The 27,302-nt window shown below is 47.7% G+C and overlaps 1 long non-coding RNA gene across 2 annotated transcripts; it reads right to left on the bottom strand.

The window, feature by feature from the left end:
- Window positions 1-7,007: 7,007 nt before the first annotated feature.
- Window positions 7,008-25,836, bottom strand: LOC144382791 (uncharacterized). Of its 2 annotated transcripts, none has more exons than XR_013450191.1 (4): window positions 24,611-25,836; window positions 21,982-22,117; window positions 8,798-8,894; window positions 7,008-7,209 (listed from the first exon to the last, which is right to left on the bottom strand). It is a non-coding gene; the product is annotated as an uncharacterized LOC144382791 (long non-coding RNA). The 2 variants fall into 2 exon arrangements; XR_013450192.1 differs by having other exon boundaries at window positions 24,712-25,836.
- Window positions 25,837-27,302: the final 1,466 nt, after the last annotated feature.

The following is a 27,302-nucleotide window of genomic DNA, read 5'->3' as shown; positions in this document are numbered from 1 at the left end:
AGACAGAGAGGGTGAGAAGGAAGGGAAAAAGATGGGATATATAGATGTTGAATTTGAATGAAGAATGTATTTTGGTTTGATCCCTTTGATGCTCATTTACTGGAGGCCATACCCAGGAACCTAATTAGAAGTATGATGTGTGACTCACATCACATATATTCACTTCATTTGGAAAGAGACCTGAACATATCGGGCTTGTCTCTGAAAAAAGAAAACTCCTTCTCATGCTCCCTCTCCCCACCCAATACTTGCATAATGCATTCCAGCTTTCAAAATGATTTCATATACATTATCTTATTTGGGAGTCAATGTGGTGTAGCAGAAAGAAAATTAGATGTGAGTCGGGGACCCTGAATTGTAGTCTGGGCTCTTTTCCTCAATGCCGGTGACCTTGGTGAGGTACTTCATCTATCTGGACAGCAGCGTCCTCATATGTAAGATGTCAGCGTGAGAACAGATCATCTCTAAGGTCCTTTCAATTCTAAAACTCTATAATTTTATGATATAGCCTGTGTAAGAGAGAAAGAATGTATAAGGGTGTGTGTGTGTGTATACCTATGAATGTGCGTGTCCTGGCTTACACATGAATACTTTCAAATAAAAACATTATTCTGCCTTCACTGAAAACATTTTCTCCTTCTGCCTTGGAGGAGTAACGCAAACGCCAGGGAACTCCCAAGTAGTGAAACTGCCCCTCCGGGACTCAGCAAGTACCACGATTGGGTTACAAAACCTAATGTGTATATGAAATGTTTCCATCAACTTATAAAATAAAATTCCAATAAAAGCAGTGGCTTTTTATTATTATTTAGATTTAGATCATCCCCTGCAGTGCTGAAAAGCCAAAGGCAACCTCCTGAGTTTAGTAGGATCTCGGAATGAAATGGAAACTGAACACATCGAGGGAAATAAATGCATTAGACATCATTGTCCTACCTAAAAGGCAGTTCTTGTTCTTTATTTTGTGTGTGTGTGTGTTTCTTTAAGCCCAGCAAATAGCACAAATGCTAAAAAGCTCATTAGAATTTTAAAGAGTTCTCAACCTGCTGATCCATTCTATAACTTTTAGAATTTCTAAATCATTTTTGGTCTTAACTCAGGCTCCACTATGTCATTTTCATTAAATTAACACAAAGCAATTCTCATCCCCAGCCTGGAAGAAATCCTTTAACTCCCTTGTCTGGGAGTGGGCAGATGCCCGCCCTGCTTCTCATCCAAGTCTGCAGCTTTCAGTTCCCAAACTTCTGACTCAAGGGAAAAAAAATAAAACAGAGACAGACTCTGGGAGAGCCAGGAACATGCATCCAGGAGGCCAGCCCAGGGATGGGAAGGGCTGCGTTTCATGGACCATCAGGTCAAGGCTTGGGCAGGAGGCCCAGGAAACCAGAGAGCCCAGGCTGGAAGAGGCCAATCCAAGGTACCCCAGAGCATGGTGTGGGGGATTCCAACGGGCCGTTCCCCAGGTCAGTGCAACCCAATCTGAGAAGCACAGACAAGGCAGGGTCGTGCAGAGAGCATCTAGAATCTCAGGTGCTGCGGCTGGGTAAGGATTAAGTTGACAGCATCCACACCGACAGAAGGACTAGCGAGTACGAAGATGAAAGCTTTGGAAGGCATCTCAGTTAGATCCCCAGAGCCCTAGTCTCCAGAGGAATGCCAATTTATGGGAAATAGTTCATTCAACAATTCGTATTAAGCTTCTACTGGCACTGTTCGAGGCACTAGAGATACATCCATGAACAAGTCAAACAAAAATCCCTGCTCTCGTGGAGCTTCTGTCCTTGTGAGGGGAAAGAGTCTAACTATATTCCATAAATACACGATCGAGTACACTGGATTCTGGTGGCAGTTGTTGTGGGAAAAGTAAAGTAAGATGAGAAGGATTAGAAGGGTTGGAGCCAGGGAAGAAGTGTTTGCAGTTTGAAAAGGGTGGTCGGGGAACCTCACTAAAAAGGTGACATTTCAGTAAAGATGTTTAAAAGGGGGGCAGAGAGCCATGCAGGCATGTAGAGGAAGAGCATTCCAGGCAGAGGAGTAACCGGTACCAAGGCCCTGAGGCAGCCCCAGCGTGGTCCGGGGATAGGAATGTGGCAGGAGCAGAGTGAATGAGGGGGACAGTAGAAGGAGGGGAGGTCATAGAAGTAATAATCACCAAAACGTATAGAGCATTTGATGTCATTGTGAGGACTTTGGTTTTTACTTTGAGTGAATTGGGGAGCCATTGGAGGGTCTTGAGCAGAGAAGTGACATGGTCTGATTTGTATCTTAATAGCATCATGCTGGGAACTGGGTTGTGATTAGCCTGAAAAGAACACATGATTCAATGCTTTATGGGACTTTCCATCCCAAAGGGGGCAGCACCCTGAAATCCTCTGGGTCAATGTGACAGCTCTATCTACAACCCACCTGGCTCTCAGAGGGGTCTTCTGTGCCACAGCAGGACCCCAGATCTCTTGAGAGATGATGCCGCCATGAGGGGAAGGGGGTTTGCTTGCTTCTTCTTGGCTGGAGCCACTGCAAGATGGTGTGGAAGCACCTGTGGCCCTTTCCCTTTTTTCTTTTTTTCTTTTGAGCTCTACTTATTCAACCTTCTGCAGGTCAAGCCCAGAGCAGACTATAGTCTCAGATAGCAGCATGCGGTGGGAAAGCGATGTGGTCATTTCAGCTTATGAAGAACAGCCTTCACAAGCTGGATTGTTCAAGAAGGCCTTTTTCCCCAGATCTCGGTCTCACTTCTCTTCTCCATCCCGCCCCTTCCATGCAGCCCACTCCTCCAGGTCCCCAGTCCCTCCCCTTCACTGCGGCAACTGCACCCCTCCCCCACAGGAGGAGGTGCTGTCCCCTCAGACCCTCCCGCAGCCCTTCAGACTAGCACCTCAGCTGTCAGCAAGATGTCCTCCCATTGCTCTTCAGCGAGGTGGGAGGACTGGGAAATGGGGAGGGGCTTTTGGGTCAGCCCCAGTGGCTGCGCACCCTATTTGGCATCCAGTGCCTCAGGGCCAGGGACGCTGCACAAGCAGGGATGGTCAGGACACCCTTGTCCCATCCCAAATGCCGAGAATTCCCAGAAGAGTCACTCGAGGGAGAGGCGAGCCGAGAGGAAAACCAGACCCCAGGCTCTTGCCAGCTGATCTTCTCACTGGTCTGCCTACGAAGCCAGCATGTAGTTGAATGGTCATTTTTCTTGTGGAAACATCAGCTAGTCTCCTATGAGGCAGGGCTTACTCTCCTGATAACCTGAGTTTGACCTTGGCCCCGGTGACAGTGAACCCCAGCAGCACTGCACGGGATGACATCTATACAGAGTGCAGGAGGGAGCTCAGGTTCTGGAGCTGGGCTGCTCCGTGTGACTCCTGGCTCAGCCACTGATTAGTAATGTTACCCTGAGCAGGTTACTGGACTCGGTTTTGTCATCTGTAAAATGGGGAGAATAGCAGCACCCCCCCACACACACACCTCATGTGGATGTTGTGAGAGACTTCGTGTCAGGGCTGAGCCCAGTAGTGCTCAAGAAATTAAATTCCTCCTGTGGAAAAAGGGTGTTCCCCAAATATCATAGTAACACAAAATACACCTGAAAATTGATGGTGTATGTTTTTCACTTTGTCTGGCTAGAAACTGGGACCCAAAACCGTGATCCAATGTGAATCTAAGCGAGTTGCTGTTTGGCCACAGCTCATGGGGCTTGACAAGGGCAGATGGCTGTCAGCTGTGACACATCCCAAAAGTTGCTCCACAATCACCTAACATACATTTGAGGCATTCTGAAGGATAGAACACTATTTATGGTTTTAAGGTGATGTTACTACCTTGGTTCTTATCTCTTCCAGAGAGCCCCTCTGAGGAAAGAAGGAGCCAACTTCCCAGTGAAAAGAGGAGACAAATCATCATCCAAAACCCTTACATTTTTAGACAATAGTTTTGACCTGCTCTTCCCCAAGACCTTTCTGCTGGAACTACAACCAAACAGCAAAGGGCAGTTTATTAGGCTTTTTTTTTTTTTAACCTCTTCCCTGGATTGTGACTTTGTTCTTTCCCTCTATTTACTTTCTTGTACGCCTCAGGTAAAGTGACGAAGTTGCATTCTTTTCTCTCCCAGTGAAATCAATCCCAGTGGGGTGTATATGGGGGAGAAGGTATATGTATATGTGTGTATGTGGGGTATGTGAGGGTGGTTCCTATGTGTTTAGTGTGTATATGTGTATGTTTTGTGTGTGTGGTATGTCTATGGCATGTGTGTATATGTTCTATGTATGTGTGTGTGGTGTGTCTGGTGTGTGTGTGTGTCAGGCAGGGCAGTGAGCCAGGAATGGACAATGCTCAGTCAGGCCCTGACCTGGCTTTGCTAAGAGCTGTGCCTGATCTTTGAGTGATTCACATCCATTATCTCCAAACTGCACAACTCCACAAGTGTTGCTTACAAACCTGGAATTCGAGTCTCAGAGAGGAGAAGGCTTGGTGACTTACTCAAGGTCACATAGCCAGTAAGTGGAATAACTGGGATCAAATAGGCCTGGATACTCCAAAAAGCACACGCACTTTTCATGATCTCAGGCAATATACCATATAACAGTTTGGGGAAACTACAACTTCAGTGGGTTTAGTCAGTATTTCTTTGCCTTTCCTGTTCCTTTTCCCCAAAGTTCTCTCTACCCATTAAATTTGTTCCAGTATCAGGATACAACTGTGGGAATGGATCTAAGAGGAGGGAACCAGAGCTGGGTCTTACAATCCTACTTTTTCTGGCAGCCAGTAAACAATCTTAGTTCTCTATTCTGGACCTTAACAGTGAACAAAGATGGACAAAAGAGAAAGAGAAGAGAGACAGCTCAAAACGACTGTCTTCAAGGAGTGGGTTGGAGGAGGACCTGGACACAATGCAGTATGTTTGCTCATACTTACTCATGAACCAGTGGTCTTGAAACACTAGCCCAAAGAGCATGTAGATGGAGGATTTACGGGAAAGGGTAACAAGGGGAGAGGTTACAGTGAAATAAAGGGATTAGAGACAGAATGGCCATCAAGACAAAGACAGCTACCAGATGTTGGACAGATTCACTGAGGCCATTTGACCTTGGGTCTCTCACAGTTGAAAAGCCAATGATACCCTGGTTCCATTAACTTACTCCAAACACAATGTCTGAGGTTCAGCAGGAGGCTTTGGAAGAGACACAATGTGTGAAGGGCAAGGCATCCATCAACTGCAGCAAATCTTCAGTGAGATTCTCTCTGGTTCTGCCACGAGGTTGTTATTAGGCCCCAGAGACCCTGGAGCCATCTTGACTGTGGGGACATAGTCTCCCCCAGACAAGGCCCAGGTGACAGGCATTGCAGCACATTTGGCGGGGATTGGGAAAACAACAGTGAGATTCCATTTTACACCATCATATCAGCACAACAGAAACATCTAACTGTACCATGCATCGACAAGCATGTGGAGAAAAGAAATTTTCATACGTGGCTAACAGGAGTGTGGATTGATGTGACCATGTCGGCTTGCAATTCAGAAGTAACCAAGGAAATGGGTGCCCTAAATCCACTCTTAGAGAAAATCGATCAATCAATCAATCAATCCACTCTTAGAAAAATTCTCAAATGTATATACAAAGAGATGTATGTAAGAATGTTCATTGCACCTCAGCCAATAGCAACTTCTTGCTAGACACATTTCCAAAGGCAAGGGAAACAAAAGCAAAAATGAACTACTGGGACTTCATCAAGATACAAAACTTTTGCACAGCAAAGGAAACAGTCGACAAAACTAAAAGGCAACCTAGAGAAGGGGAGAAGATATTTGCAAATGTTTTATCAGATAAAGGGCTAGTATCCAAGATCTATAAAGAACTTACCAAACTCAACACCCAAAAAACAAAGAATCCAATCAAGAAATGGGCAGAAGACATGAACAGAACATTTCTCCAAAGAAGACATCCAAATGGCCAACAGACACATAAAAAAATGCTCAATGTCACTTGGCATCAGGGAAATACAAATCTAAACCACAAAGAGATACCACCTCACACCAGTCAGAATGGCTAAAACCAACAAGTCAGGAAACGACAAATGTTGGCGAGGATGCAGAGAAAGGGGAACCCTCCTACACTGTTGGTGGGAATGCAAGCTGGTACAGCCACTCTGGAAAACAGTATGGAGGTTCCTGAAAAAGTTAAAAATAGAGCTACCCCATGACCCAGCAATTGCACTACTGGGTAGTTACCCCAAAGACACAAATATAGTGATCTGAAGGGGCACCAGCACCCCAATGTTTATAGTAGCAATGTCCACAATAGCTAAACTATGGAAAGAGCTGAGATGTCCATCGACAGATGAATGGATAAAGAAGATGTGGTATATATATATATATATATATATATATATATATATACAATAGAATATTATGCAGCCATAAAAAAAGAAATCTTGCCATTTGCAATGATGTAGAGGGAACTAGATGGTATTATACTAAGCAAAATAAGTCAATCAGGGAAAGACAATTATCATATGATTTCATTCGTATGTGGAATTTAAGAAACAAAACAGAGGATCATAGGGGAAGGGAGGGAAAAATAAAATAAGAAGAAACCAGAGAGGGAAACAAACTATAAGAGACTCTTAACCACAGGAAACAAACTGAGGGTTGCTGGAGGGGAGGGGGGAGGAGAGATGGGGTAAGTGAGTGATGGACATTAAGGAGGGCACATGATGTAATGAGCGCTGGGTGTTATATGCAACTGATGAATCACTGAACTCTACCTCTGAAATTAATAATACACTATATGTTAATTGAATTTAAATAAAATAAAATTAAATTTTTTAAAAAAGAACATTCATTGCAGCACTGTTTGTAATATTGTCATTTTGTAATCTCCAAACAATATTGTTTGGAAAATTGGAAATAACCAGAGTGTACATTAACTTGAAAATGAATAAAAAATTATGGCTTACCAAATGATAAAATATTATGTAGCAGTTATAATGAATGAACTACAATTACTTTTAACAACACAGATAGATATCTAACACACAAAAATTGAGTAAAAAACAAGTCACAAAAGGAAAAAAGAACAGCAAATCACAATCTGATATCAATTAAGTAGAACATAAAAATGCAAAACATGGCAGTCACATGTTCATGGTAGGCTTACGTGGGGTGAAAGTGTGAGTCATCCATGGGGGAGCCACTCACCATAGTCTGCAGGGCGGACCTCTCTGGGCAGATGGAGAAGAACCCCGAATTTTTATTCACACCCAAAAAGTGAAAATTATATGAAAATTATGTGAAAATTATGTGAGCTATTTCCACCATTATTAAATAAACACCAAATTTAATCAAACAATAGTTAAAAAACAAAACAATACAATATCACAAACTTCTATTTAAAATAAGAGTACTGTGCTTTTTTCCAATTACATGTGAATATGAGGTTTACGTATACCTGCTTCTGTATGTGACTAACGTGTTTCACAACTTAAAAAAAAAAAAAAAAACTTTAGGAAATGGGATCTGTAACCAGTCAACTCTGAGTAGGAAGCCTGACTTTTACGACTACTAAAAAAAAAAAAGGAACATCTCTGAGCCTCATTTTCTTCATCTGGAAAATGGGGCTGATAAAACCTATTGAACTGAATTGACAAAGTAGCTGCACGTCTTGGTTTTGCGGGCTCCCTCTGACATTCCCCGCAGAGCTGTGGGAAGGACCAAACAGAAAGTGCCACTCCTTTGGCTCTTAATAAACTGTTGCCCTTGTGAGAAGGACAGGCGATGGTTGGCAGGTGCAGGTTTATCCCACCTAGGAGCAAACGGGCAGCTAGATGACATCCGGGAGTCTGCTTATCCAAGGGAGCTGGGATGCTATGGCGGGGGGGGGGGGGGGGGGGGGACGGAGTCACCCAAAACACTGGAATACTGGGCTCCTGAAGGAGGGAAAGGTCCCTGCTCCTATCGATTCTTGCAGCGTGGCGTTTCCAGCCTCATTTCAAAGAAAGTATGGGTTGAGGGAGGCCTTTCAAAGACAAATGAGGCTTTCTCTGGCTGGTGTGAGATGGAGAAGCCTGCGGAGACACATCTGTTTGGCTCAAGTGCAGGGCAGGACCAGCCAGGGATCAGACTGTGATGTCAAAGCCAATCAACTTGGCCAACCTGCAAAAAGGGCTCTGAACAAACCTTCACCAACATTCAGCGAATAGCCTGGCACCCTCTCCATAGAATCAGCCTTCAGAATATTGAGTGCATATCTTCATTATACTCAAGACTGAACAAATTGCCTAGTAAGTGTTCGCGGTGGGTGCCAGGAATGGCAGTGTGTGGCTGTTTTTTTTTGGGGGGAGGAGGGCAGAAAGGAGCCGAAGACGATTGATGATCAAAACCTAGAGGAAAAAACACTCCAGCCAATTTGTGCTGATTTTCTTCTGTCTGAAAGTGGGGAAAACCCATGGATTATTCAAGCTTAATTGATGTTTTTGCAGCAAAGGAAATGAAAGGTGCTTAATTCATATATACACTCTCATTGGTCCATTACCAAGCTGTCACCCCCATCAGCCAAGCCAGTAGGTTTTCCTTGGGCTCTCCTGCCTACGCTCACACAAGTCTGCTCCCAGCCATATATCAATCCCTGGATAACTGGCTGGTTGGGTTGTTTAAGAGGAGAAAATAGGGCTGAGATAGAGCTGAAAAAAATAATCTGGACAGAAAATCAGCACCTTTGGTCTTTGCAATTTAACAATTAAACAATTTAATTTGTTCTCCTCAAGTTGCAATTTTCTGGCCCTAGCCCTGAAATAGCATTTAAGAACTTACCCAAGGTCACAGCAAATCTGGTGGCCAGACTCAAAATTCTTGGGCAGGTACTTAACCTCTCTGAGTGCCAATTTCTTCATCCATCTTCCAGTGACACCTGTAAAGTAGGGACAATACTTCCTCAAAGAGTCATGGTGAGGATTATGAGTCAGAGATGATAGGTGAGTGACACAAACTGGATGCTCCGGAAGGATTATTCTTTTCTCCCTGGTGATTATGAAGATGGGTAATTTTCATATATGATCCCATAGCATTTAATGAATTCAGGAGGAAGAAAAAGGTACAAGAAAATGTGTACCATGCGATAGTAACTAGGCTTGGTTAACTATCTGATTTTTCTTACTCTGACCAAAGACTGTAGGCCTAATACCCTTGCACACTCAGAAGTCAAAGCGTGTACCCAAGAAAATCAGCACACAGATAAACTACAGAATTTTGCACAAAGCCCTTTCAAATCGCATGTGAACTGTCCAAGTGAAGAGCATGAAATAAGAAGCAACAAAGCCCCTGCAAGGCCATATTTTCTGGTAAGTGAATGCCTTTAATTCCAGCTGCTGTTGCTAAAAGCATGTTTGAAAGTGGGGGGCAATAACAACTCTAGGGGAAGAATGTTTGCACAATGAAGAAGGTTGTCCAGGCAGCACTCCGCTGTGAATCCTTGTTTCCCAGACACCCTTTCACCAGCAAAGGCTGCACAGGATGCATTTGCATTCAGGGAGAGCTGCCCCTCCAGCATCTCCCAAATTGCCCAGATGGGCATTCACAGGGAATGCAAATTTAAAATAAAAGCTCTAGAAAATCAATTGAGTTCTACAATGGGCATGTATTTCTTTTGTAATCAGAAGACAATAGATCTTATAAAAAAGAAATAAAGAGAGCCAAATTGATTAAGGCTATACAATTGAGACAGAAGTCTGTGTATATTAAAGCCTAATCTTTACAAACAGTTGCAGACAGAGACGGAGAGGACACAACAATCCTTCTACAAGCTATGATATAGGGGAGCAACCAAAATAGTGTTGACCAGAAGGGGCCAGTAAGGGATATGGGTCAGTATGGGACATCAACAAACAACAGAGATAAAGAGAAGACAAATGAAGAGGAGGTTTAGACCCAGAAGGGAACCACTTTAGCACTGCTAATACCCCTGGAGAACCGAGAACATTGAGAGCCATCAACAGAACTGTCCTATAGAGACAACACTTACAAATCAAAATATCCCCTAGGTCCTACCCTGGGCAAGGTCACTTTAATAGTTTGTAGTATGACCTCTAGATCAATTTCACCCACGTACCAAGTTGCATGAGCTTAGTCCTCTGCCTTCTTGTATCTCCTTGAGAATCTCTGAAAGGATGGAGAGACTTTTAATTATATATTTCCATTTATAATCAGAGTCTCTTCCCTGTTCCAGTATCTGTCCACTTCTCTGCACCACTTCTGTTTGTTGTCACTCTGCTGGCCTTAGTTAGTGGCACACTCGTGGTGTACCTGACTCTACCAAGCCTCTGATCTGGATGTCCTTCATGGCCACTGCCATGGCCAGTTGCCTCCAGAAGCCTAGTCTCTGCTCCGCATCATGCTACTGCAGGACCCCTGCCACGGTTCAAGACCACTGACACTCCAGACACTATGCCCAGTCCACCTACTCCAGAGCCCTGATCCCCCTTGACCTCTAAAAATCCCAGAGTCTAGTCCACCCAACACTGGTCCTGAGCTTTACCTCCACAACTGTGCTGCTTGCCTGTGCCAGTCAGGAAACCACTCCCTTTCCTTGCTCGGCACTTTCAAAGGCATTCCCAAAGGAGAGGTGCTCAGGCTCCCAGTCGTGTGGTGCTTTCCATTTTGTCACACCATCTTCTCCCTGTACGAGTGTCTCCTACACAGACTTGGGGGGAGACAAAGATGGAGAAATAAAAGCACCCTACCCTAAAGCAGCCACAGCCCAGGAGAAGGAACACTTCTATTTGTAAGTGTCCTTTATAGCATAGCCAAAGTTGACACATTAGTCCTTAGGATAAAAAATAAAATAAAATAAGATGAAATGAATTGAAATGAAATGAAATAAAATAAAATGAAATAAAATAAAATAAACTTCAGTGCCATCGTTCAATCTTTGCTATCGATGCAGTTGATAAGAAAATCCAGTCGGCCTCTATTCTTGGCCAGGCCACCATCACCTCCCAGCTTTTCTCCTGCTTCTGCCCATGGTCCCTCTGTCATCCATCTTCAACATGGCAGCCAGAGGGATCTTGCCCAAATATGAGTTGAATCCTGTCACTGTCTGCTCAAAGCCCTCCAACGCTCCCACCTCCCACACCCTCACTCTGACCCCTGTGTGTCTGCACACCCTGGGCCTCCTTCTCTCCAACTCCATCTCTTGCTGGTCACCCCTCACCCAAACTGCCCAGTCAGCTACCGCCTCAGGCCTTGGCACTGGCCATTCCCTCTACTGGGGGCCCTTCTCGGATGACTGTTCAGATGCTTCCCTCACTCTCCTTGGGTCTTTGGTGAAGAGTTGCTCCTCCAATCACCCTGTCTAAAACATCTCAATCCCCCCAATTGTGTGTTACTATCTATATTACATATTTACCTTGTGTATTGTCTGCCTTCCCTCACAAGAATATAAGCTCAATAAAAGTGGGGGTTATTGTCAGTTTTCTCCACTATGCATACCCAGTGCTTGGTAAATAATCATTGAATGAATGGGAAAAGAGGAGGAGGAGACATTTCAGATGGTTCTTGAAGGACGAGGAGGTAAAAGGTTTCCGATACTCACAGCTACACGTTGATATCAGCTTGTTCCTCCAGGGAAAAGGCCTAGAGGCTACATTTACTACTCTGGTCAATTTTCCACAATCCAGAACTCGACCCTCCATCTTTTGAAGACAGAAACCCAATTTGCACCTTCTCTAAGGAACTGGGCTTACAGTGACCAAATTATAATATCAGAAAACCCATTTACTTCCTTATAATTAAAAAAAACAAAAAAACCCTGTTATTTGGAGGGGGAAAATCTATGCACATATGTAATCAGTACATTCACTCTCCCTGGCAAGAGCCACTTGGAAAATCAACACTGACCAAAAATAATAATGATATAATAAAATGAGTAATAATGAATGAAATAAGGACATGAAATCAAGAAAAAGTGAGAAGAAACAAATATGCAGTTGCCATCAGGTTACATGACCTAATGAACTAGAGGCCATTAGAATTCTCATGGTTGCAAGTGACAGAAAACCCAACCCACTGGCTTGAGCACAAAGGGGATCTACTGGTTCATACAACTGAGAAAGCCGGAAGTAGAACTGACCCCAGGCATGACTTAACGTAAGAGCTCCAAGGGATTCAGTTTCTCTCTCTCCACCTCTTGTCTCTGCCTCCTCTTGGCTGATGCCATTTTCAGACAAAGTCTCCCTGCATGGTGACAAAGTGGCTCCAGCAGCTCCAGCCTCACATTCACAACTCTAAAACTAGTTAAGGACACAGCCTCTTTTCTAGTAGACCTGCAAAAGTCCTAAGATTCACATTGTAATCAGGAGGAATGAAGTTTGCTGATTAGCCTAGGCCCATCCTGTGCTCCACCCCTAAGTTGGGGTAGGACCGTGCCTAAATCATGTGGCCTTGGAATGAGGGAGGGTGAATCTCAAACATTAATGAGGGCTATAAATGAAAATGGGATGAGCAAAGAGTAGAAGAAAGAAATAAAGAATTTCCCCCACAGCCTACAACTTACTATTACATGCTCTTGTCAATGGTGTTGGAACACTCACAGTTGGCTTATTATGCACCCAGTCTTCCCATTACACATACTGTTGTCAATAGGTCTGCATGTCTACCGGCACGACTGCCCCTTCCCTGGCTAGTGCACAAAAACACACTCCTTCTTTTATGGCTCCTCTGCTGACCAGCCCCTGCTCACACATTCAGTCAGTTACAACCAACACCTGCTGGTTGGGAATTCTCCGTTCTCTTTCCTGCAGATGACTGCATATTTATGCTCTAACCCCATGTAACTTGAGTCCTTTATGGGAAGAACAAACTTGTCCCCCATTGAGAACTGGGGGCACAGTCTGAGGGAACTCCTGCAGACACATTTTGTTTAAAATCTTAAGTTCTGGGGCGCCTGGGTGGCTCAGTCGTTAAGCGTCTGCCTTCAGCTCAGGTCATGATCTCAGGGGCCTGGGATCGAGTCCCGCATCGGGCTCCCTGCTCCTTGGGAAGCCTGCTTCTCCCTCTCCCACTCCCCCTGCTTGTGTTCCCTCTCTTGCTGTGTCTATCTCTGTCAAATCAATAAATAAAATCTTTAAATAAATAAATAAATAAAATTAAAAAATAAAACCTTAAGTTCTGCTTTAATTTCTTTTTTTTTAAGATTTTATTTGTTTGACAGAGAGAGACACAGCGAGAGAGGGAACACAAGCAGGGGGAGTGGGAGAGGGAGAAGCAGGCTCCCCACAGAGCAGGGAGCCGGATGCGGGGCTCAATCCCAGAACTCTGGGACCATGACCTGAGCCAAAGGCAGACGCTTAACGACTGAGCCACCCAGGCGCCCTCTGCTTTAATTTCTAATATAGACTTTGCATTCTATTCTATAGTATTTTGCCTACCTTCCATAAAAATGGAGGCTCCAGGAATATGTGTCCTGCCCACACACTGAGCTCTAGTCATCCAAGTCATCCTACAGTCTTGGATGAAGTGCCACCCCAGGAAGCGTATAATCTGGCTCCCAAATGGAGCCCAAAATGTAGGAGAAGCTGTGAGTTAGGTCTGGGATGTTTGGGGTTCAAGGTTCACATGGGCCATGCAAGTGAACCTGTCTAGGCGGCAGCTGGAGATATGGGCATGTAGCTCAGGAGAGAGGTGGGACTCGAGATGGAAATTCCAACGGCATCAGCATGATGTGATGGTGAAAGCCAAGGCAGTGGGCGGTGTTGCCCAGGGACCACAAGAGGAGAAGAGAAAGGTCTGTGGGTAGAACACCAAGTGCAGGCCACACAGTTGAGTGATGTAGAAGCAAATGGGACCAGGAATATCCATCACAACGCAGAGAAAAGCCTCAAAGACTCCAAGCAAGTGTCCAAGAGAGATAAATCAAGCTTCGATGCTGGACAATCTGAGCTTCCCTGAGCCAGTGCAAGGCACTACTTAGTGCCGAGGCAGACCTAACAAACCAGGATTCATGGCCTTCATGGCCCAGAACTCATAGCACTCAGTTACCCTGGTCACCATGGAACTCGGGCAGGCAGGACTGCTCAGCGTCACCTCTGGTCCTCAGTGGTGTGGCTCCTCGGCCATAGAGGGGCCCCCTTGGTTTGCACAGGTGGGCTGCTCCACTTGTGGGAGGCAAGTCCCTGAGGGTCCTCTCTGCTGGCCTCACACCATTTGTCAGCTGCTCCTCACCTGCCCAGATCAGAGGCCCAGAAAGGAGGGAGGAAAGATCAAGATAGGCTGCTGTCTGAGCTACAGTTTGCTAAAGAGCTATCTCTTTAAAGATATCTATCTGCTTGTGAATTGCTGGACTGGACAGGTGACCTAAGGCTGGTTTAATCCTTCGACCCTCTCCAGAGGTGACAGTCACCAGGGTGTTTATAATGGAGTCTTTTGCCAGCTTCAAGCTTTCCTCATGACCGAGCTTTGAACCACTAGAAGAAGAGGAACGAACAGGGATTCCACATGCCCCATGAGCGGGCCCTAAATTAAACACTCTGCACGTGTTGCCTGGGTTCCTCCTCAGGATGATCTTGCATGGCAGGTGCTGTTATAATCTGCATTTTACACATGAGGAAATGGGGCTCAGAGAACTAGAACGTGGAGAGCCACACCAGACAGCATTGTTCAGTTTTCGATAATAACTTTAGTGTTGACAAAGCTCTTCCACATCGAATATTTCTTTTTGACTCAGACTCACAGGCAGCTGTGAGAATGAACCCCATTTTACAAACAAGAAAACTGAGACCCTGAGAGTTTAAGTGACTTGGATGAGATCCAAATCTGGGGCCAGCTGGCCTCCGAGTTCAGTTTTTTCCCCATGGTACTTCCCATCCATTCTTGCTTCCCGGAGAAAGCCTGCAAGGTATAAACAAGTGATTTTCCCATAACTGACACACAGTTTCCTAAGCCAGAAGCCTCTTTCTTGAGAGACTTCCTGTAGGAGACCTCAAAGTCTGCCAGGTCCCAGAGTGAATCTAGGGAAGCAGAAGGTGTAGGAGGGTGTCAATACAGAAGGAAATGACTACTCTGGATTTAATGAAGCCCATGCCACCTCCCCTCCCCTTTGGCCCCTGGACCTCTGCTTCTGGGGGGACCAGCGAGGCTCCCATGTTGGCTGTTCCTTGTGAGCTCTTAAACCTCAAGCATCATGCACGTGGCTCCCACAGCATCTCTTCCCACCCTCACAGGCCACTCTCTGCCATTCATTCACCAAATAACCAAGGAATGCTCTGTGGATCTTGGGCACTCTCCATATATTCTCATCTAACTTACCTTTATTATATGCTTCATGCTCAGACGTCCTGCTTCCCTAGCATGACAGCGAGGGATCTTGTGCTTCTCTCTGTAACCCTGCATGGGTCCCCACTTAAAGGATGTTTTTGTTTTGTTTTGTTTTTGATCTAGCCGAAGTCAGATTATTTTTTTTACCATAATACCCATTCCTTACCAGAAATATCCTTTTTGCTATTAAATAAGCTTCAATAACTTGTCAGGGAGAGATGCTGCAATTTCCTTTATTCTTCTTTTGCAATGAAGTCTCCTCTGCAAGCAGGCCATCATGATCTTGTTCCACAGAGAAGCATCTGGTCAGTCATAAGCTCTGAGCTGCCCTGCTCCCTTTTGCTAAGAACTGGCCAGTGGAGAATAGGAGGTTATTCAGTACCTTAGTGGGATCTTTCATTTGCCACTTGGGAATAATAATCAACAAAAAATAACACCAAGTATTTGCATTATAGTTTTTCATTTTTCAAAGTAGCTATTGGATTTTAGTGCTGTAAAGGGCCTAGTGAGAGAGCCAAATTCTCTCATTTACAAATGAGGAAGCAGATGAAGTTCAGAGCACCTAATATCCTGTGACCCTCACAACACTCTTCATGGGTGGGCCACCCCCCATTTCACAGATGAGGGAACAGACACAGAAAGCCCCTTGTCCTGAGTGACTCAGCCAATTCAAAGCAGAGCTGGGCCCAGACTTCCAGTTTCCCCATCCTGCTCTGCGGCTCTTTCTCCTCAGCTGCAGGCTCTCTCCCTTGGCCAAGGAGCCAGTAGAAGTGGTACCAAAGAAACTGGGCCATCTGTGACATTGGATCTGACCTTGGCCCTGCTCCCAGAGGCCTCCCTGCTCAGGGGTTGTCTCTGCTCCCATCCCAGCCTCCTTTCCCTCCCAGTCTGCCTGGAGCCATGAAGTGTGAAAACCCTGACTACCCTAATCATCTGCTAGAGACCATTTCCAGCTAAGGGCTAAGTAGCTTCCTGTCACTTCAATTTATGACAGTATGTGTCTGAAGCTCCCTATAGCAGCAATTCCCATATACTGGAGGACGTTTTAGCTCTATGTGAGGGGAATTGGCATGCAGCCCTACATGGCCCTGTTGGCTGGAGAAGCCTATGAGGATCAAGGACTAATCAGGAAGTGGACCTGGCTGCGGCTCCAGGGACAGCTGCCAAACATCGAGACAGTGAGGGCGCCCCCTGGTGGGAAGGTACAAAGTGCTTGCTGTTCTTGGGGCAGAAAGGGAGAGCCCGATGGAAGGAAAAAGGAGAGTGGATCTCAAGGGACCCAGCCCCTTCCCAGGCAAGTTTGTGTTGACAGATGCTTCCCAAGTGGCCCCACACTGCAGCTGGGGAGCCAAGCTGATTCTGCAGCACGTGATTATGGTGGGTCCCCACTTGCCATGGAGGTCAAGACAAATCTGTGATCCAGGTTTCCAGCTCAAGGTACTTAGGTCATATTAGGAATTCAAAAGGCAACTCTGCTATCTTTTCTGCTGCCTGGCATCCAGTTCCCTTTCTTCCAGCACTAGCACCCTGATTTATCTCAAGTGCCCCCAACTCTCTGTCCGTGCGGTTCAGCCTCCAAGGGCTTTCCAACCTAGACTGTCTGAGAAGCACTTATTGAGTCCTTTAAGACCCAGATAAGCTATCTCCTTCCTCCTCCAGAGAGCCTCTTCTAAAAACCCTCAAAAGTCATCTACTTTCTCCTGTGACATCTCTCTATCCTTGTGTTCATCACGCTGAACCACAACTCTGTGTGTATGTGTCACACTCTCTCTCTGGGCTTTTAAGAGCTAGGGACGTCAAAAAAAACCAGCTGGGGCTGTCTTTCAATTATTTTTATATCAGCAGCTTCTAGCACGGTGCCTGGCACATGGTCGGTGCTCAATAAATGTTGGATGGAGGAATGAGTGACAAGACTCACGCATAAACCATAAATAATCATGTAAGTACCATATGGGCAGATCAGATCCTACAGGCTTGTCGACGTTTTATCAACCTCGAGTGCTACAAACCATGACATGCAGAGGCTTTATTGCATTTATTGGTGAGGCAAGATAAACCCCATCTGACAGAGCCTCCCGCTCATATATCAGACGGCACAAGATTCAACAGTCAACCCCGCACACACCCGCAGTGCCCCAGAGGCCACGCTACAACTGGGACCAAGAGGCTGGGTGAGAGGGCTTTCCCCCCAGCCCCAGAGTGTTCCTCACGGTCTCACCCTGGATCGGGACTGGGCTTGGGCCGGGGGGAGGGAGCTTGCAGAGGAGGAAGGTTGCACATCTGCCTTAAATTTTCTTGGTTTCTAGTTCGGAAAACAAAATACTTGCCTGAGGCAACTGAGGACCACCAGACTATGTGCAGCTGATGCTTAAAAATAAATACTTTGCTCTAAGAAACAGTTATACCATAAAACAGATTCAGAGCAATCCAGGGCATCTCTTTCCTTGTAAAATGCATGAACTCAATCAATAAACATTCTCCCTCTACAGCTTTGCAGCCCCGGGACAACCCTGCCTCAGTGGAAGAATTTCACCTTGGGTGGAAAGGAAGTGAACTCAGCCACAGTCTCAAGATGAGCAAACTGCAGTTTCTCATTCCTTTTTTTCCCCACCACCCCCCCCCAATTTAGAAGAACTAGTGCATTTGCTGTTGCTTCCCCAAGTTAGGATTCAGAGAAAGCTCAAGTGAGAGTGATTTCTTCATTGAACCTCAATATTCCCCTAAATCTACTTTTTGTTGGCCCCGAGCCAAAGCCAGTTATCTTGTGATGGAAAGCAATGTTTCAGTGTTATAGGAGTTGTAGCTCACAAACCCATGCACCCCACTGATTATCATCATATTCCCGTCCTTTAGTTGCTTTCTTTTTTTTTTTTTTTTAAAGATTTTATTTATTCATTTATTTGAGAGAGAGAGAGAGAGAGCACATGAGAGGGGGGAGGGTCAGAGGGAGAAGCAGACTCCCCGCCGAGCAGGGAGCCCGATGCGGGACTCGATCCAGGGACTCCAGGATCATGACCTGAGCCGAAGGCAGTCGCTTAACCAACTGAGCCACCCAGGCGCCCCTTTAGTTGCTTTCAAAATTACAGTCTATTGATCCAGTCATCTCCCAGGTTTTGAAGTTCATGGGAAAAGGACGTCTCCAATGTCTTGTTCCTTCCCACTGCTCCTTGTGCTGCAGGGTAGGAGTGCTGGCTTTCATCTTTCATGTCCTTCCCCTGCCCCTTCACATGAGGATCAATCATCAGGAAACTTCCAGTGCCTGCCCCGGGCACAGAGTTGGCCCTCAGGGTTTGTTGTGCTGAATGGAGTTGAGAGGAACGGTCTCTTACAACCTCCCCTGAGACTTTGCCCTTTAAATGAGTACATGAGAGCAGAGCGGGTCCTCCCTGCACAGGCTGTCGGCAGAGCAAGCCGTGTGGTGTTACTGCAACCTTCTCTGTTTGCTCCAGCCTCACAACCACGCAGCGAGGCTGCGCCAGCGAGTGCAACTGGGGACACTTTACAAGGGCCAGATCTGGGCCTGGGTTTGAGGCTTTGGGGAGAGACAGAGCTGGGATTTGGCCCTGGGGATTCCGGTTCCAGGCCTGGGGCTCTCCCCCCATCTCCCCCCGCGCCCCCCTCGAGTCCCGTGCCGCTGCAGGTACTTAGTCCCACGGAGGGCTCGAACAGCATCTCGGCTCTGCCCTGCAGGAGCTGGAGGGCCTCGGGCCTCGGTTTCGTCGTCTGCCTACTGGAGCTAAAAGTGCCATTCCTCAGGGCTATTGCCCGGGTTAAAAGAGATGACTCTGACAAAGCTTCTAACACATGGTTATCCCCCTCTTAGTGCCCAATAGCTGTTAGCGTTACAATCACTGATACTATTATTTGGCTGAAACTGTTCTGTCTCTGAGCCAAGACCGATCTACTCAACCAGTAGGTCTTTCCTCAGCCTTGGTCTCGATGTCATTGTTCCTGCATCCGGCTTCCTTTCCGATTCTATAAAAGAACCCGTCCTTTCAGCCAGAAGGACTTTTGGAATGTTACCTGGGCTTCCAAGAGGCTTCTCTCTTCCACGCCTCTCCCGGGCAGACATAATGAGGAGAGAAAGCCTCAGGCCAGGCACCCGTGTCGTAAGAGGCTCAGGCCTCCGGCCAGCCGCCCTCCCTCATTGTCCTTTGTGGAGCTCCAGATGTGGCCCTGCAGTGGCACTGCCCAGCTGCTCTCCATCCCCTCCCCATCCATCTGGGTCCCAGGTCCTGCTGACTCTGGCCCCGGGACTCATTTGAATGCTCTGGCCACTCGCACTGCCCCATCCCAGGCCATGAACTTCTGGCAGGTGCGATTAACTAGTCTCTACTAGTCTCCTTGCCTTCAGGCTCTGGAGGAGCCCAGCATCCTGAATCAGACTGACTTTCCTGGAGCCTGGCTCAGGTGATGCCTTCTCTCAGCTATGTCCCACCAAATAAAGCAAACTCCTAGGCCCCAAGCCGCAGGCCATGCAGAATCTGGCCACACCCCATCTCGCCATACCGTCCTATACATCGGATTCACGCAGGGTGCTTTGTAAAAATGGGTGTTCCCTAATCCACTTAAGGAGAGTCTTGGGGTGGATCCCAGGAATCTGAATGTGTAAAAAGTTTTCCAGGTATAGGAACCACTGGCCTGCACAGTTCCCAGGGAGATCCGTACCCAGCCCAGCACATTCGCCACGAACGTGGCCTTGGTGCGTGCCACCATCTGGGCCAACAGCCCCAGTCTCTGCCTGCAGAGTTCTCCCCATCCTTCAAGGCCCACATCAAATACCCACTCCTCCAGGAAGTTTCTCCTGATTCCTCCAGCCGGAGGAATGTTAGCTGTCATACCCTAACCCCGCCATCCTGTCATCTTAACTCATGTTTTTATGGCATATGGTTCTGGTTCTTTATGTACACGTGTTCTCTCCCTTGACTTCCTGTTGAGAGCAAGGACCACATCTTGTTCATCGTTGTTCCGTCCATCACAACTGATGCAGTCGTACAGGACGTGAGAAATGCGGTGGATGACAGGTGGACATATCTAATTGCTTCCCTTTCATTCCTGTCTTCTCTCCACCTATCACTACTACTGTCATTCACTCTCGAAGAACGTATCCCTATCAGAATTTATAATTATGTTTATTTTTTGCAATTATTTGATTATCATCTGACATTTCCACCAGGCTCTAAGATCCTTGAAGACAGGTATTTTATCTTAGCTCGCCACTGTGTCCACAGGGCCTAGCACATAGTAAATGCCCCCAAAAAGAGTTTAAATTAATTAATTAGCAAACACTAATTAAGCCAAAATTGATTCATTAACCTACCAATGGCCTTTTTTTTTTTTTAGTTCTCTTAATGATGCTAATATAATAGATTGGGTTCGGAATGTTCGAGCATTGTGGTGAATGAGCCACACTGGTAGGTCGAACTAATCAGTGATGCAACCATGCAGATGGGCCGGTTCGTGACATTCTTTCCTATTAACTGTGTGACTGTAAACAAATGAGTTTGTTTATACTGTACAATGTTTATATCTGTTTATATACAGTTTACATCTGTACAGTGGAGATAAGAGTAGATTAACCTCCTAGGGTTACTACGCACGTGAAATTCTTACTCTGGAAGTTAGTTCTTATGATGATAATAATGTTGGCTTCCAAGTGACATTACAGACTAACAAATTAAACTTTTATGAGTTAGATCATGTGATTCTATTTATATATATATATAATTATGCACTCAAGGTCTTATTTATAATAAAAATGATAAGCTGTTTATAAGGGAACAATAATGATGGAAATGCAGGACCCATCCAAGTACATCCTAAACCCTGACCAGAAATATGCTCACTTTCTGGAAAATAAAGCCATCACAGATTTTACTTCCTTAAGGAAATTTTAAGCAGATTTAAAATTTTCCTCATCGAAAAACTAAAATGAGTAATTCTAGAACAAGGACAAAAAGAAGGGAATGGATCAATTCAGTCACATTCATCTTCCTGCCCTGCAAGCCATAGGCCACTCACTTTCCAAGAATTTTGATGACAAACACTAAATATCACTGTGACCCTAAGAAAATCCAGAGCCCTATCCAGTCTGTGCACAAAGTCACACTCAAAGTCACATGACCCAGGACCCACATGTCATTAAAACAGAATTGCTAATTTTTTCTTGCATCTCACGAAGTACATTAAAACTGACTCAACTCAGGGGCGCCTGGTGGCTCAGTTGGTTAAGCATCAGATTCTTGACTTCTGCTCAGGTCAGGATCAAGCCCAGTGTCAGGCTCTGCGCTCAGCATGGAGTCTGCTTGGGATTCTCTCTCTCTCCCTCTGCCTCTGTCCCTCCTCCAGGCTCGTGCGGACTCTCTCTCTCTCTCTCAAATAAATAAATAAAATCTTTAACAACAACAACAAAAAATCCTGACTCAATTCATAACTCACCACAACACATCTCAGGAGCACCTTGTCTTTGCTCTTTGTGATGTTACCTGGGAGATACTCTAAACTCCAGACCTGTCTCAGTCCCAGCATCAAGCAAGGCATGTATACCTTCCTCCCCTCTCCTCCCTACTCACTCTCTGTGTTGACTGACTGAATCCTTTCATCACCCCCGCCAGCCCTCCTCACTTATCCCCACTGTCCACATCACAGAAGATCCTGGACTGGGGCTAGCAAAACTCTCTTTTACTTACCAGAAGATGGCACGGGGTTGGAGGGGTCCACGTAAAGGGTGGGTATTGTCTTCCCAGCTCCCCCTCGTTCAGTAACTGAAAATTCTGTTTTCCTTTTCTGACGACAGGTCACTTCACTGAGACTGTCAAGTGGGTCCTGGCCAAGAGGACATCAAATGATTCAGGGGAAGCGAGCCAGACATTCTGCCCTTCATTCTGACAGCACTGGCCCAATGCTGCCCCCAACTGGTTCCTACCTTATCAGCCCCCCCACTGCCCGGGCCACTGCTTCTGTCCATGGCCAGTTCTTCAGTCTTCCCGTGGACCCTGAGAGCTGCCTGAAATCTTCCCAACACAATCGTCTGCTTAACTTATCCAACCTGATTTCTGTTGCTTGCAACCCAAGAACACCAGCAGACACCTGAAACGAATCTTGTCACCATCTCCACCTGTGAGAAGAGGGCTGTAGCCTTGGACCAATGAACCTACACTTAACTGAAGTAGTTGGCTGTAACTCAGGTCAAAAGTTAGCCTTCATTAAATCTGCTCTCTACTGCTTTTGCTCATTCCCCAACAGAACCACTTGGGCATACCCAAATTCCTAATGAAGAAAGGAATAATGGTTACACGAACATTTTATGAAACCTATGTTCACCTTCTAGAGGCTACTTGTAGTAATAAAAATAACAGGTAGCAAAGAGTCAAAATATTTGGCCCCTCTCATTTACTGGCTGTGTCCTCAGCTCACTTAATCTCTCCTGAGCTTTGTTGATCTTACGTAGGAAAATACAGATAAACATACCAGCTCTCTCTACTTCTCAAGGTTGCTGTGAGGCCAAAATTAGAAAATCAAATTCAAAAAAAAAAATGCCTTGCGGATCATAACATCTGTGGCCTGGACAAAAATTCAAGCTCATCATAGGCACTCCGTTCTCCTCACCGGTTCTTCTTCCCTGACTTAACAGGTCTTCCCACTTCCCCCTCCTCCCCAAGTTTGCTGCAGCCCCTGTAAGTATGATTGGCCTTCTCAGCCACCATTCCAGATCTGGATAAAATGCACTCCCGAGGGTACGTAAGTGTCCGTACTAAGTGTCCCTAGAGTCGTTCTCTGAAAATGTGAATTTCTAGTTAGGCTGTGTCCGTCCCACTTTTTTTCTTTATGAACATGTATACAGTAAGCAACAGCCTGTGGGCACGTCCTCAGTGCTACTGGGAGAGATGATGAGGGCCCCGTTGCAGGGGGACACCCCCTCCCGCGACGCCCCGGGTCTATAACTGAGCTGGCTTCAGCTTTCACTTTTTCTTTTTTCCGATTAGAAATCAAGCTGGAGGCAACATTTTCCTCACTCTGCAGTCTTGAAAGTAAGGAATCATCACTCTAGTGCAACTTGATTAGCTAGGGATCCCGACCAAAATCTGTAACTAAAAATGATTTCCACTCACATTTCTGTTTTGGGGTTTTTTTTTGTTTTTTGGGTTGTTTTTTTTTTTTTTAACAAAACAATATTAAGAAGAAGAGCCAGGAGAGCCTGGAGGAGGGGTAGCTGAGGTGGGAGCGTGAGGGGTGTGGGGAGCAGAGGGGGGGCCGGCGCTCAGTGTCGGGAAGCAGGCCTGTGGGTGTCCCGACAGATTTCCATGACAGCCTCCGGGCCAGGTACCACCGCTGTTCTCCTCCTGGTGACAAACACGCGAATGAGAGCAAGGGGAGCCTCCCTAGGCATGGGGGGGGGGGGGCAGACTGCCTTCCCGGGTGCCGGTGCCAGCCCGTTAGCAAGAGCCACAGGTACCATTTCTGAGCTCTCACCCTGTGCCAAGGTGCTGCCCTGAGAGCTTCTGACCGCCCGGGAGGCAGGCGCTGGGGAAGGTCGTGTTGTCCTCCAGATAGTTCTGTCCCTTCCCTGGGGGGTTATGCGCTCCTCTCCCGTTCACTTGGACTATGAGCGGTGATACTCTCTCTCTCTCTCTCCTCCCTCCCTCCCATCTTCTCTCCCTCCTCCCTCTCTTCCTCTCCCTCCTTCCCTCTCTTCCCCTCCCTCCATTCTTCCCTTCCTCCCTCCCTCTCTCTCCCCCCTCCCTCCCTTCCTCCCTCCCTCTCTCTCCTCCCTCCCTCCCTCCTTCTCTCTACTCCCTCCCTTCCTTCCTTCCTCCCTCCCTCCTTCTCTCTCTCTCTCCCTTCCTCTCTCCCTTCCCCTGCTGGCGGGGCCCCCGGGGGCCCTTACCGCCTGCCTCCCTCCCTCCCTCTCTCTCCTCCCTCCCTCCCTCCCTTCCTCTCTCCCTCTCTATCCTATCTCCCTCCCTCCCTCCGTCAGTCTCTCCGTGTCTCTCCCTCCGTCCCATCCTTTCCTCTCTCCTTCCCTCCCCCCCCCCCCCCCCCCCGTCACTGAACTGGCAAGGCCCCAGACAAGGGGCTGCTTTGTCAGCCTGGGCCAGAGGGAACAGGACCTGCAGCAGCAGCGCAGAGATCAGTCCACACTGAACCCAGAACGGGAAACCGACGGAAACTCCTGGGGGGCACTTTCACACGGCCCAGCCGGAGCAGAAGGGAGGCCGGAAGGCGGTAAGGGCCCCCCGGGGCCCCGCCAGCAGGGGGCGCAGTCCTCCCAGCCGCGGCCCCCGCTCTGCCGGCCTACAGCCCGCCTGGGCCACTGACCTGTCTCGGGCTCCCGGCTCTCCGGGCAGCGCCGCCGAGTCAGCAGCCGGGGCGTCAGTCCAGCGCGGAGGCCAGCGCGGAGGCCGCGGCTCCCAGCTCACCCTGGCGGCTTCTCCGCGGCGCGGGCACCGTCAGCGCTTTCCCGCTTCCAGACGCTCCTTCGGGGGCCCCCCAGACCTGCACCTGTGCCCGCGCGGCCCCCGTCTCCTCCCTCCGCTGTTCTCTTCCTCCCCCCGGAGGCGGCCTGACTCCGGGGTGACAGCGCAGGCTTTGGAAGCCGACGGAATCCAAAAGGTGGGATCCAGGCTCTTCCTTCCACCGGCTGTGTGGCCGAGGGAGAGTTACTCATCCTCGCTGAGCCCCCGCCTTTGAAACAGCAGACTGGACCGAGAGCACCTCCGTCTCCGTCTCAGGCTGTTGCGGACACCACACACCATTCACGAGCGGGGCACGAGTGAAGGAAACAGGCCAACCATGGGACACCTGAGTCCTTCCTCCCTCACTCGCGGGGAGTGCTGCTGCTTTGAACTTGACCCTATCCTTCTCCCTCTCTGGTTAGTTCATCCACAGGCTGCTCTGGGCCCATGAGATTCTCTCAACAAGCTAAACTGAAAGATCCAGAAACAAAATCAGTTAGATCCACTGGCAACTGTTCAACCTTCAAACCTATCCAGACGGTGACGTCCTCTGGTCGGCTCCCCGGCTCTGCCCCAGCCCAGATCACCGTGGTATCTCAGCCGGATCAAGCTGAGCCTGCTGGCCGCTCGCGCTCGGCCTGCGCGCATGCCCACAGTCTGTGTCCCACCCCACCCCCCACGCCCGCTCGTGCCCGCAATGCACCTGCTGCAGTGGAGGTCACGTCGCTTCCTCCTCTACTCTGGGCCTCCCAAGTGCGGTCTCCTCCCCTGCGGGGCCCGTCTCCACAGGGGCTCCCCACCCCACTCCCCGCAAGCCACACTTGTCTGCTCGCCTTCGAAGGTCTCGAGCAATGCCCCGTCTCAGGGTCTTCACCCATCTTTCCCCTCTGCTGGAAACACTCTGACCTCAGCTACCTGCATGGATCACTCACTCATTTCCTCAAGTCTCTGCTCTAATGTCGCTGGATCCGAGCGAGGCCTCTCCAGACAGCAGTTATAAAAATGGCACTCCGCCCCATCCCCCAAACACACTTTCCAGACCCTCCCTCGGCTTTATTGTTCTTCACAGCATATGGCCACCTGAAATATTATATCTTTATTTGTTTAATGTTTTCCCTACTAGGAATAAGAGGCTTTGCTTTGATATCTGCTAAAAATACTGCCTAAAAATACTGCTTGACACACAGTAGGTATTCAATAAGTTTTACTGAATGAATGAATAGATGGATAATATTGGATTCTCGAACTAAAAAGCCATAGTACGGCCACGAAGAAGCAAGGAGCAGTCACTCACGGCAGCACTCAAAGGCCGGCAGAGAGAGGCAGGAACATGGAACAGGTACACAGAGGAAGGCAGAGATGAGAGCCGGTGTGTCCCCAGAAAGACGGAAGGACAGGCTGCCCTAAATGACTTCCAAGGTCCCCTCCCAGGTGGTCCAGCTATTTCCTGCCCTGGGTTATAGCACCACACACACACACATACACACCACACACATATACACACCACACACCGCGCATCCGTGCATCCGCGCGCACACACTTTACTGAAATGACCTGGAGCGAGTTTCTGAGTCTGGCTGCCTAATGACCCCACGGCACGGCAGTGTCAGGGTGTCCCTTAGTGTGAGGCCCCTGCCTCCCCTCGGAAGCCTTAGCTAGAGCAGCTCCCCAGCTTGAGACTTGCCCCCCACCCCTGCCTTCACTTGCCCTTAGGGTTCCCTGGGAAGGCTCCGCCTCTCACAGCCCCAAACCCCGGGCTCCGGGCCACCTGCCGGCCCACCTCGCCCAACACTTCCAGTCACGCCGCCCCATCCTCCGCACGTGTCCTGTTCTGTGCTGCTTGCCCTGCAGAAATCCCTCCCCATCCCAAGGGCCCTGACAAGAGCACCTTTGATTTCCAGCTATTCTAGTTAGAAACTTGGAAGTCCTAGTTAACAATTTCCTCCCCACTACACCTAACAGCTTGTTAATTCTTGTTCGTTCTTCCTAAACACTTCCTAAAGGAACCTTGCTTGTCCATGTCCTTGATTCGATCCCATAGCAGTTCATCCAGGAGTCCTCTAACCCCAGAGACGTCGGGTCCCCCTCTATGCCCTACCAGCCTCTGTACTTTGCTTTCAAAGCATTGACCATGGTTCGCTCCGGAGTTTTGGGGATGGTATTTGATTGCTCTCTTTGCCCCACTAGACTATGAACTCCACAGGGCAACTCGGACTAAATGCTGTTGGATGGACAAATGGAACAACTTTTTCTCTTTATTTCTTTTGTCCTTGTCCCCAGCTATATGGTAAGTCCCCCGAAGGACTTACCACAGACAAGCAGTCTGTGACTGCTTGTCTCTCCCCCAGCCCCAGTGCTCGACCCAAAACCAGGGGCATACTAGGTGTTCAGTAAATAAGGGCGTATCGATTCCTATGTCCCTGTCAGTCACTGAGCTGCTGGGTTTGTCTGGGGAAAGGCAAGTCCAGACTCAAGTGACCAGTCAGGTGGCCAGGCCCCGCTGTCCCCAGGAACCCGATAACCAAGAATGTCAGTGCTCCACAGCAGCCCAGCAG

Source organism: Halichoerus grypus, chromosome 8 (genome assembly GCF_964656455.1).
Source record: "Halichoerus grypus chromosome 8, mHalGry1.hap1.1, whole genome shotgun sequence".
Classification (NCBI taxonomy): domain Eukaryota; kingdom Metazoa; phylum Chordata; class Mammalia; order Carnivora; family Phocidae; genus Halichoerus; species Halichoerus grypus.
Note: the sequence above shows the minus strand (reverse complement) of the source record. Positions and strands in the feature narration are given on the sequence as shown.